The sequence below is a fragment of the Urocitellus parryii genome, chromosome 8 (genome assembly GCF_045843805.1).
Source record: "Urocitellus parryii isolate mUroPar1 chromosome 8, mUroPar1.hap1, whole genome shotgun sequence".
NCBI classification, from domain to species: Eukaryota; Metazoa; Chordata; class Mammalia; order Rodentia; family Sciuridae; genus Urocitellus; species Urocitellus parryii.
Genome location: NC_135538.1, coordinates 30,056,617 through 30,067,887, shown reverse-complemented (window position 1 = coordinate 30,067,887; position 11,271 = coordinate 30,056,617). Strand labels below are relative to the sequence as shown.

Here is an 11,271-nt window from a genome sequence, read left to right as displayed (position 1 = left end):
TTTCCTAGTTATTTCAAAGAACTATAAGAAAATTCATGTTTAAATAATAAAGTATAGACAGTAAAATCTTAAGGGTAAATAAGAAGAATTGGTTATGTCCACAGAGCACCTTTATATACTTCTAAATAGTTCTATTTAGAGCTCTCAACATCCCTGAGAGACTTTGGAAACAAAATATTTGAAGCTAGAAAAAAAGTCTAGGGGTTACCTGCTCAGGACCCTTCCAGAGACAGAAATTCCAGTTTAACCACTCCCCAAAGTGGTCATGGACCCACAATGGCTCACTCCAGCTCTCAAGATCTCAGGCTTTTCTTGGATAGCGGGGAGTGCAACAGATTTCTTTAAATTGCTTCAAAATCAGCATTCTTCTGTTTCTACCGGTTGCACTTCTATTCTGCTGCATAGCACAGCAGGAAAAAGCCAAATGTATATGGGTGGTCATTGTGTTGGGTGGCCATCATAGTGCTATGCATCCACGCACCATCTTCATTCCCTCTCCTGCTAAATGCCATCCAAACTTCCCTTTTCTGAAATAGCCACAGATTTTGCTTATAGAACATGGGTTCAAAACTTTTCTCATCCTGCTTGTTTTAATCCAAATGCTTTTTCTGAAACACCTGCCCCAAACCAAACTTGGTTAGTGGCGGGTATACAACTACTGCACACTTCATTTGGTCTTGACTCCCATTGAGGTCTCAATCAATTAAATCTCTAATTTTCACATGTGTTATTAAGCCCTCCCCCCCCTTTTTTTTTGGTCCATTTTATGGTTGCAAGGTTGATTCTCTGGGCTTTGGTCTGAAATTTTATACTTATTACCAATGAAATATGTTTGATTCTTTCAATAATCTTTGGATTCTGATTCTGTTATATACCATGTTCTAGCTTTTATTTTATTTTTTTTTACTCTCAAATTTTAATTACAGACTATCAATGTTTATTGTTTGACAAATTGATTAGTGGACATGGATCTAAGTATTATCACCTCTGCTTTTCTAGAGCACAGATATTTTTAAAATGTAAAGAATTATCAAGTGAATTATCCACTCAACAAACATTTATTGAGTACTTACTGTATGTTGGACACATAGTGCTAGGATTTAACAGAGAACTGTTATAAAGTCTTTGCCCTTATATTTAAGAAGGTTGGGGTAAAAATGGGAGTTCATAACCCACTTGAATCAAATGTACGAAAGATTATATGTCAAGAGCTTTGTAATGTTTTGAACAACCAATAAAAAAAAAAAGAAGAGACAATAAGTGAATATTTGCAGGATGCAGTTTGTTAAAAAACAAAGATGTTGGAGAGAAAGAATAATTTATAGAGGAGTTACTTTAGATGGAGGGAGGGAATGTGTCTTCACCAAAAAGGTGGAAAGTAGGTGAGGCAGCCTTCAGGAAGAGGGATGAGCAAATGGAAATTCTTGGAGACAGGTAGGAGTGTGATGAGCAGCATGTCCAGGTTCTGAGATTTTGTAATCTAGTTGGGTTTCTGTCTCTCTGATTCTGGTACTTGGCCCCGAGCACAGAACTTCTTGGGTGTGCTCATGGCTCTTTGTGCCAGAACACTGGGAGAAATTTTCTCCCAGAACATAACCCCTCTCTAGCCCTCGCCTGGCACATCCCGGCACTGGTGGTCTTTTACAGGCTATTTCACAGGGGCTTTCATTTCAAAGGGCACATGAAAACAATAATCACAGGCTGAACAGGCACAGGAACAATGCAAAGCACAACCAGAGAATACTTTCCAGAACCTCCTGTGGCTACCAAAATCACAGAGGCTCAAGTCTCTTATGTAAAATGGCATAGTACTTGCATATAACCTGTGCACATTCTCTCTCAGAGACTTTATTTTATTCTGGTAATGGGGATTGAATGTGGGGGGCCTTAACCACTGAGCCACATCCCCAGACCTTCTTTATATTTTATTTATAGACAGAGTCTTGCTAAGTTGCTTAGGACCTTGCAAAGTTGCTGAGGCTGGCTTTGAACTTGAGATCCTCCTGCCTCAGCTTCCCAAGCTACTGGGATGTCAGGTGTGTGCCACTGTGCTCAGCTCCCACAGACTTTATATCATCTCTAGATAACTCATAATACCCAAAGCAATGTAAATACTATGCCAATAGTTGTAATACTACATTGTTTTGGAAATAACTATATATATTTGTATTTATATATGTCTTCAGAATATGTATAAATATTCTGAATATATATGTGTGTGTATATATATTCAGCACAAGTGTAATTTTTCCCAAGATATTTTTATCCATGGTTGTCTATAGATGCAGAACTCATTGATATGAAGGGCTGACTCTAGCCCCCTTTGAAAAGTCCCATTAGCTGAAAGAGCTCTGTGTGTGCTTAAGTGTGGGTGCAAGCCTGTGCACTGCTCCTACCTCACAGTATGATCGTGTCCTTGTGGTCCTCTGGATATCCTTATTTCTTACTTTTGATCCATGTCATACAGAAGTGCCAACTCAGCCCCAAAGTCATCTGAAAAATGAATCCCCAGGTCTAGTGACACCAGCCTTTTACTCAGATTAGCTTTGGCTTCCAATTTTCATCCTTCACAGACCATATTAAATAATGAGAGCACCAGTCAAAGAGGAACCGCCCAGGGGGTTCTTCTCAGACGTCCTTGATGTAGAATAAAAATGACAAAACCTTGGCCAGAATAAAGAGATGTGAGTAAAAGCCTAGTAAATATGTGTTTCCCCAAAGCAGACAATATAAAATAATGTGTACTTAAGTTAACAGACATGTTTCGATTCTAGTAATAGCCTGAGAGCAGTCTGAGCCTCCTTCCCTCCCTCTGTGAAGACTGTCGGAGGGCGTCTAGATGTCTCGTGCACAGTACACGGGAGCTGATGGAGAGCAGTAACATTCAGGTCAGAGAGGAGCATTGCTCTTTCCACCATTCACTCTTCTGCCTGGGAAGTGATGGAAATATGAGGTCAGCAAGACCTGACTTAAATTGTGCATCTTCCATTCATCATGTAAAACTACTTACCCTTGCTAGCCCTGTGTCCCTTTTATGACTTCAGAGGACCACAGGATTTAAACCCTGAGTTTCTGCCTCCAAATCCCACTTCAACATGCTCAACTCAATACCACGGAGGGAACTTGTCTTCATGCTGCTTGTCAGGTTTAAACAAAAGAGCGTCAGGTTTTTGCTTTATAAACCCACGACCCTCAGACACCCAGTTAAACATGAGGACAAATTGAGTCTTGATGTTTTGCAACAAATCAAATGTTCTCATTTTCTGAGATATGGGAGGCAATAATATTTGTGTGGTCACTTAATTATTACATCCCTCTCTTACTAGATTGCAAACTCCACAAAGGTGGGGATCACATTTCTTTTTGCTCATCATTGTATCCTCAACACCAAGCATGGTGGCCAAAATTGAAAACCATGAGGTTTTTTTTTTTTTTTTTTTTTTGAGAGAGAGAGAGAGGGAGAATTTTTTAATATTTATTTTTTAGTTTTCGGCAGACACAACATCTTGTTTGAATGTGGTGCTGAGGATCGAACCCGGGCCGCACGCATGCTAGGCAAGCACGCTACCGCTTGAGCCACATCCCCAGCCCTCATGAGGTTTTTTTTTTTAATGGAAGCAGTAATATGCTTATGATTGAGTGAACCATAACAAACAAAAAAGTTTCAGGTAAGGACTTGATAATTTTTTAAGTACAACTTACAGCAAAGTCAAAAAGGAAATAGAGCTTTCCAACAATATCCTCAACTTTTTCTCCTGTGTTAAATGACAGCTGTTTTAGAAGATGAAACATCAGAATTAAGATTCAGACAGGATAGCTATACAGGATGAAGTCTTCCAGGTAAAATATTGATTCTTGCTCTGAAATATGGCTGCTTTTTTTGGTTGTGACTTATAAAAATAAAACTATAAAAATTGTGTGCTATATGTGTAATATAAATTATAATGCATTCTATTGTCATATATAACAAATTGAAATTTAAAAAATTAAGAAAAAAAGAAAACTATAAAACTCATGGGCAATAGTCCTCGAAACACTGGCAAGAGCAATTAGACAGACGAAAGAAATTAAAGGGATAAAAATTGGAAAAGAAGAACTTAAATTATCACTATTTGCAGATGATATGATTCTATACCTAGCAGACCCAAAAGGGTCTACAGAGAAGCTATTAGAGCTAATAAATGAATTCAGCAAAGTGGCAGGATATAAAATCAACACGCATAAATCAAAGGCATTCCTGTATATCAGCGACAAATCCTCTGAAACGGAAATGAGGACAACTACTCCATTCACAATATCCCCCAAAAAAATAAAATACTTGGGAATCAACCTAACAAAAGAGGTGAAAGATTTATACAATGAAAATTACAAAACCCTAAAGAAAGACATAGAAGAAGACCTTAGAAGATGGAAAAATATACCCTGCTCATGGATAGGCAGATCCAACATCATCAAAATGGCGATATTACCAAAAGTTCTCTATAAGTTCAATGCAATGCCAATCAAAATCCCAGCTGCATTTCTTGTAGAAATAGATAAAAGAATCATGAAATTCATATGGAAAAATAAAAGACCCAGAATAGCAAAAACAATACTAAGCAGGAAGTGTGAATCAGGCGGTATAGCGATACCAGACTTCAAACTATACTACAGAGCAATAGTAACGAAAACAGCATGGTACTGGTACCAAAACAGGCGGGTGGACCAATGGTATAGAATAGAGGACACAGTAACCAATCCACAAAACTACAACTATCTTATATTTGATAAAGGGGCTAAAAGCATGCAATGGAGGAAGGATAGCATCTTCAACAAATGGTGCTGGGAAAACTGGAAATCCATTTGCATCAAAATGAATCTGAATCCCTATCTCTCGCCTTGCACAAAAGTTAACTCAAAATGGATCAAGGAGCTTGATATTAAATCAGAGACACGGCATCTGATAGAAGAAAAAGTTGGTTATGATCTACATACTGTGGGAGCAGGCTCCAAATTCCTCAATAGGACACCCATAGCGCAAGAGTTAACAACTAGAATCAACAAATGGGACTTACTCAAACTAAAAAGTTTTTTCTCAGCAAAAGAAACAATAAGAGAGATAAACAGGGAGCCTACATCCTGGGAACAAATCTTTACTCCACACACTTCAGATAGAGCCCTAATAACCAGAATATATAAAGAACTCAAAAAATTAGACAATAAGACAACAAGTAACCCAATCAATAAATGGGCCAAGGACCTGAACAGACACTTCTCAGAAGAGGACATACAATCAATCAATAAGTACATGAAAAAATGCTCACCATCGCTAGCAGTCAGAGAAATGCAAATCAAAACTACCCTAAGATACCATCTCACTCCAGTAAGATTGGCAGCCATTAGGAAGTCAAACAACAATAAGTGCTGGAGAGGATGTGGGGAAAAGGGCACTCTTGTTCATTGCTGGTGGGACTGCAAATTGGTGCAGCCAATTTGGAAAGCAGTATGGAGATTTCTTGGAAAGCTGGGAATGGAACCACCATTTGACCCAGCTATTCCCCTTCTCGGTCTATTCCCTAAAGACCTAATAAGAGCATGCTACAGGGACACTGCTACATCGATGTTCATAGCAGCACAATTCACGATAGCAAGATTGTGGAATCAGCCTAGATGCCCTTCAATAGATGAATGGATTAAAAAAATGTGGCATTTATACACAATGGAGTATTACTCTGCATTTAAAAATGACAAAATCATAGAATTTGGAGGGAAATGGATGGCATTAGAGCAGATTATGCTAAGTGAAGCTAGTCAATCTTTAAAAAACAAATACCAAATGACTCCTCTGATATAAGGGGAGGAAACAAGGACAGGGTAGGGACGAAGAGCTTGAGACGAAGATTTTCATTAACAGGGTTGAGAGGTGGGAGGGAAAGGAAACGAGAAGGGGAATCGCATGGAAATGGAAGGCGATCCTCAGGGTTATACAAAATGACATATAAGAGGAAAGGAGGGGTAAGACAAGATAATTCAAATGGAAGAAGTGATTTACAGTAGAAGGGGTAGAGAGAGAAAAGGGGAGGGGAGGGGAGGGGAGGGGGGATAGTAGAGAATAATATAGACAGCAGAATACATCAGACACTAGAAAGGCAATATGTCAATCAATGGAAGGGTAACTGATGTGATGCAGCAATCTGTATACGGGATAAAATTGGGAGTTCATAACTCATTTGAATCAAACTGTGAAATATGATGTATGAGGAACTATGTAATGTTTTGAACGACCAACAATAATAAAAAAAAAAAAAAACTCATGGGCAAAATTTTCTACAAAAAAATTTATAAATTAAAAATCCCAAAGGAAATATATTGAATGTGAGTAAAAGGATTGAATAGTAAAAATGTAAAAATAGGAGAAATAAAACATGAAACATGAAAACTCAAAATCATTCATCCTCATGGCCACTGGGTGGCGGTAAAGGCTAGTGTTAGTTCATAAATTTACCAATGTCAAAATGAAATAAGTACTTTTCCCCCCCTTATACTGAATATTGAACCCAGGGCCTCATGCATGCTAAGCAAGCACTAACATACATTCTCAATCCTTTTTTTTTTTATAAATTTTATTTTGATTCAGGGTCTTGCTAAATTGCTGAGGTTGGCCTTGAACTTGCCATCCCCCTGCCTCAGGGTCTCAAGTAGCTGAGATTAGAAGCCTGTGCCACCAAACTCAGTGAAAGTAAGTCTTTACATGCAAAACCCCTTTCCTTCATTTGATTTCCATAACACCTCTGTGAGGAATGCAGTGTGGTATTGTTATCCTTTAAAAGCACAAAGCTTAGACATCATTACACACAAGAAACTGCCTTTCAGGAGATTCCTAACAAATTTTAATGGAGCTATTCTCTTTAAAATGGCCCATTCACTTTTGGAGCCACATATTTTAAAGTGGTGACCTTTGGTTCCCTTCTCCAGTTACAAGAGTCTACCTCATAAAAAGGCAATCTCTATGGAAGAGAAACCAAAATAGCTGGCCCATTTCTTCTCTGTGGTGGCTCGTTTGCTGGCTGCTCAGTAAATAAGGCTCCATGATGCTGACCGAGAGAAGGAACTTGTGTCAGAAACAGCGGGTCCCCGTCCTGCCCTTCCACCTACTCCACAGATCAGTCGTTTATGGTTTCAGAGCGTTTAGGTATGTCATCATACCCTAAAAGAGAATAGAAATCTGTTATCTGTTTGACTCTCTAGCCGGATAAGAAGATAAGATGAGTTAATATGTGGTAACATAATTTACTCTGGGAATGTATGTGGTCACTACTTCTTTGAAAGCCTATTCCACCCTCATTCACATTCATAGTGCTCCAACCAAAAGCCCCCAGGGAAGCTTCTCCTGGCCCCTTGAACCACAAGGTGTCTGTCCTGGACTCTAAAGTTGATGTGCCTGTAGTCTACCTATTTATTAATTAGCTAATCATGTGCCTTCTTATTCTTGGACATTTCCTATTGGCCTCACAGTTTCAGCTTTCATATTTAGGTAGCCAATCATCTAATGTTTATTTTTAAATGCCATGTGAAGTACAGCTCCAACTTATTTTCCATTTCCTAGAATTATTTGCAAAATGATGTAGTTTCCCAATTAATTTAGGGTGCCACTACTCTCATACAATGTGTGCTGTCCCATGCCCCATTTATCTATTTGTCTGTCAATATGCCACTGGCATGCTGTTTTAAATACTGTGAATGTCTTTATAATGTATTAAGATCAGTTGATCTGGCTTCTCCTCTCTACTGTCCACTTTGTATTGTAATGCATCTATTCTTTCACGTCAGTTTTAATGAATATTTGTATGTCTTACTGTTTCATATACACTTTTGAGTATATTGATTGAATCCAAAAGAGTTCTATCACTGAGCTGTATCCCCAGACCTTTTTAGTTTTTATTTTGGGACAAGATCTTGCTAAATGTTCGTGCTGGTTTCAAACTTGCAATCAATCCTCTTTCCTCATCCTCCTGAGTCACTGAGTTTACAGATATGTGCCACTGTGCCCTGCTCTTTAACAAACATTTGACAATTATTTGTCCTATTCCACAAAAACTATCCCTTCAGGATATTCACTGGGAATCTATTGAAACCTATAGATAAATTTTGGAAAAATCAATATATTTTCAATGTTATGACATTCTATCAATATAATATATCTTTTTAAACAGCTAATCCCTTTAATAAAGGTGCTCTTTTATCTCTCTATAAAATGTTTACATATTTTGTTAGGCTAATTGAGTCCTTGATATTTCATCATTTTTGCTATAAATATAAACAAAAATATGTTTTTCCCACTATGGTTTCTAACTTACTGCTGGACAGAAGCATAGATTATCAATTTTTGAAGGTCAGTGCTGCTTAAGGGCCCTTTGCTGAACTTCTCAATTAGGCTTACAGTTTGTTGAGTCTCATGTCTCTCTCTCTCTCTCTCTCTCTCTCTCTCTCTCTCTCTCTCTCTCTCCAGTGTGTGACTTTCATTTACATAAAGCTTCAAGAATGGGGAAATGATAATTTAGACTTTATTTAATACCATCTTTCATATCACCTAGTTAAATTGTGTGTTTGTATATAAGATTAACCAGGTAGGGAACAACTCAATTTCTGGGATTTAATTTCTTTTAAAAAATCCTTTTAAATCTCTATGAAAGTCAATTCAAATAAACATACACATTGAGATGTGTTTTTTTAAAAAAAAAACCTGACTTCTACTAAGTAATAAAATTCAATGGGATAATCTACCAAGAAATTCTTAAGACTCCCAGAGACCTCAGGTTCTATACAATACAAATTAATAATAATTTAAAGAATAATTAAAAGACTCCATAAAACCAAGATGTGGAGTCACTTACTGAAATGCTCTATCATATTTTTCATTATTTGCTCTGAGAAGCAGGAAAGGTGTGTGTGTCTAAGGATCAGAGGGTACCTGTCTTCAAAGCTTTTACAGATGAACACTGAGAGTGTTCATTGAAAAGTGTGTTTTAAGTTACAAAATGCCATGAGGTCTAAAGTCCTCAGCTCCATAGTTGAGTGCCAGTAGCACCATCATTTACCTGCATCCATGGCACATGCTATCTCAGATCTTCTACAATACAAAATAAGTGATTCTAGTACCAATTGGGGAAAGAAGTAGTCAAGGTTCTGAGAGAATAAAAAATAGGAAGGGTTTCAAAAGCCAGAGGTTTTCTAACTTACTATGCTTCCTCCTTTACCTTAATCTTTTATTGGCTTCATGATCATTGCAACTCAGGACAGCTTGGCCACACCGATTCCTTGTCCTTTTATGAAATGAAAATTTTTCAGATTATCGTAGACATATCCCATTTTCCCTGTGAGAGCGAATAGTCTGCTATAAAGGGAACCTAGCAAATGATTCTTGCACACTAAGAGCCTACTCATCTCCTTTCCAAAACTGGTTAAGGAATTCTGATGGATCGCTTCTCGGCCTTTTGGCTAAGATCATGTGTAGTATCTGTTCTTATCAGTTTAATATCTGATACGTCCTCTATCCGAGGACAATATATTAAATGGGTTTTGGGAGGGGAGGGGAGGGGAGATAGTAGACAATAGGACAGACAGCAGAATACATCAGACACTAGAAAGGCAATATGTCAATCAATGGAAGGGTAACTGATGTGATACAGCAATTTGTATACGGGGTAAAAGCGGGAGTTCATAATCCACTTGAATCAAACCGTGTAATATGATGTATTAAGAACTATGTAATGTTATGAACGACCAATAAAAAAAAAAAAAAGGAATTCTGATGGAAGTTGGGGCTACCAGGTGTGTGAACATCATTAGAAGCTAGAGATACACTCAACTTGGGAGTCATTTAATGCCAAATGGTTATTCCTAGTAGAAGTCCATTCTTTTCACCTATGCAAAGAATTTTTAATCCTCAACATTTAGAAGTGTGTGTGTGGGTGTGTGTGTGTGTGTGTGCATGTGTCAGAGATAAGGAATGAACAAGGAAGTGGGGAAAACTCATTGAATTTTACATAATTGCATGTGAAATCAGACTAAAAATTTTACAGATGTTTCTGGGCACAGACTCATTTTATCTTATTGTCATGTTCTGGTATGATGTGTAAGCTGGTTCCTGAAGGCATGGAGTTTATGACCCCTTAGAACTAGAGGTGGCTTCCAGTCTGACATTTTTATTCTCTGTGATTGGAAAGGTCAGGATAGTTCACAGTGGAGTGACTCCCAAGAATGGTTGGAAGGGAAAATATATCTTAATCAGGAAACTCAGGAATAACATCCAGGTATGCCTTAAGACATAGAAGAGCTATTTAATGACAGAAAAATCAAGATGGTGCCCATGCTGGCTTAGAAAGATTGTAATTAGGGCGAAGTAGCATTTGGGAGGGTGAGCTGTAAGGCTCTGAAGACCTTGTGGGCAAGGCAAACATCATACATATTGGAAAAGACAACCTTGAAAGGGAATGCTCCAGCCCCAGGGAACCTCCCACTTTTGCATGTTCACGCTTTTTTTCTGTAGCAATAACCAGATAACTGTGTCTATATTCAACACCAGATGAATATAGACATGTAAGGTTATGTTGCACCCAAATCTGTTAAGTACCAGAATCACAAAGTGAGGTTTTGAACTTTTTAAAAAAACAAACAATTTAGAAAACTTTTAAAAGAATCAACCACAGACCCTGCCTCTAAAATTCTACATTAATTTTAGCCAAAAGATTGATTCCTTTAAATTCTAATTTAGAAGTACCTGTTATTGGATGCTTTTCTGCTTGTGCATGCATACCACATTTCTGAAAGGATATGTTGGAAAAGCTAGTTGTATTGATTCTTTTCAGCCATGAGAAATTGAGATAGAAGTAACTGAGATGATTGGAAGATTATTATCTACTTTTTCTCCATCCGGTTTTTATTTATGTAACCATAAGCAGGTTATCTATGCATAAAAATTAAAAATTAAGGAAACAGCATTTCATTAACATTCTTTCCTCCTCATTATTCCATATTTTGTTTGATATATTTTAAAATAATTTATATATACTTAATTTGAAAAAAATGCATTTTCTCTAAATTTTCCCCAAGGTATTCATTATTAGGTAGCACGTAATATAATTCAAGCATGAGATCATTTTTGTGTCTCTTTTTAAGTGATCTTTCAGGGGGAAATATAGTCATTATTTTCAATTTCGATTCCAAAATTATTTTCAGCTTAATTATTTTTAAAGAGAGAGAGAGAGAGAGAGAGAGAGAGAGAGAGAGAGA

General features: G+C 37.4%; 1 pseudogene; it reads left to right on the top strand.

Moving 5' to 3' along the window:
* Positions 1 to 9,457: 9,457 nt before the first annotated feature.
* LOC113184987 (U2 spliceosomal RNA) lies at positions 9,458 to 9,592 on the top strand (annotated as a pseudogene).
* The last annotated feature ends 1,679 nt before the right edge of the window (positions 9,593 to 11,271 follow it).